The sequence below is a fragment of the Calidris pugnax genome, unplaced genomic scaffold (genome assembly GCF_001431845.1).
Source record: "Calidris pugnax isolate Ruff unplaced genomic scaffold, ASM143184v1 scaffold364, whole genome shotgun sequence".
Classification (NCBI taxonomy): domain Eukaryota; kingdom Metazoa; phylum Chordata; class Aves; order Charadriiformes; family Scolopacidae; genus Calidris; species Calidris pugnax.
In genome coordinates, this window is record NW_015091109.1 from 384,661 (window position 1) to 385,201 (window position 541).

The window sequence follows — 541 nt, forward strand, 5'->3', positions numbered from 1 at the left end:
CGCTCACTATAAGAACCTCCTTGTGAGCGACGCCATTTTAAGCCTCTCGCTCGGTTCGGCGGCACGAGTAGCCGCAGCGCTCGGGGCAAGAGAGGAGAAGGAAAAGGAGGAGGAAGAGGAAGGAGGGGGGACACTAACACCGCCGCCCCGTTACGGTCGCCAGCCGGGAGGCAGCGGCGGGGGCACCGCCGTCAGTGAAGAGCCGAGCGAGGAAGGAGGAGGCAGGAGGCGGCGGCGGCGGGGGAACAAGGAAGGAAAGACGGACCGGACCGGGATCGCCCGGGCGGCAGCAGCAGCAGCCGGAGCCCGGGGGGACCCTGCGCTCTCGCCTCCCTGCGACGTTAGTGCCACTTTTCTTCAGCGGGAACTTGCAGCGAGCTCGGGCCGGGACCCCTCCCTCCCTCCTTCCCTCTCTCCCTCAGGCGGCCGCCGGTGCCCCGCGGCGGGCGGGAGCGGGCGCTGCGTCCCGCGGCCGCTGCCTGAGGCGGGGAAGGGGGGGGTGAGGGGGGGTGTCCAGGGTGTGCCCGGCGGGAAGGACGGG

At 71.3% G+C, this 541-nt stretch overlaps 1 protein-coding gene across 3 annotated transcripts in view; it reads left to right on the forward strand.

Annotated features, from left to right (window-relative positions):
• Positions 1–29: 29 nt before the first annotated feature.
• CTNNB1 (catenin beta 1) overlaps positions 30–541 on the forward strand; it is a 24,909-nt gene continuing 24,397 nt past the window's right edge. For 2 of the 3 annotated variants that reach the window (XM_014958042.1, XM_014958043.1), the window contains exon 1: positions 32–340. The gene's annotated coding sequence lies outside the window, so the exon portion shown is untranslated. Of the gene's footprint in view, positions 341–541 lie in introns of all 3 variants that reach the window. The other variant, XM_014958044.1, reaches the window with a different exon arrangement.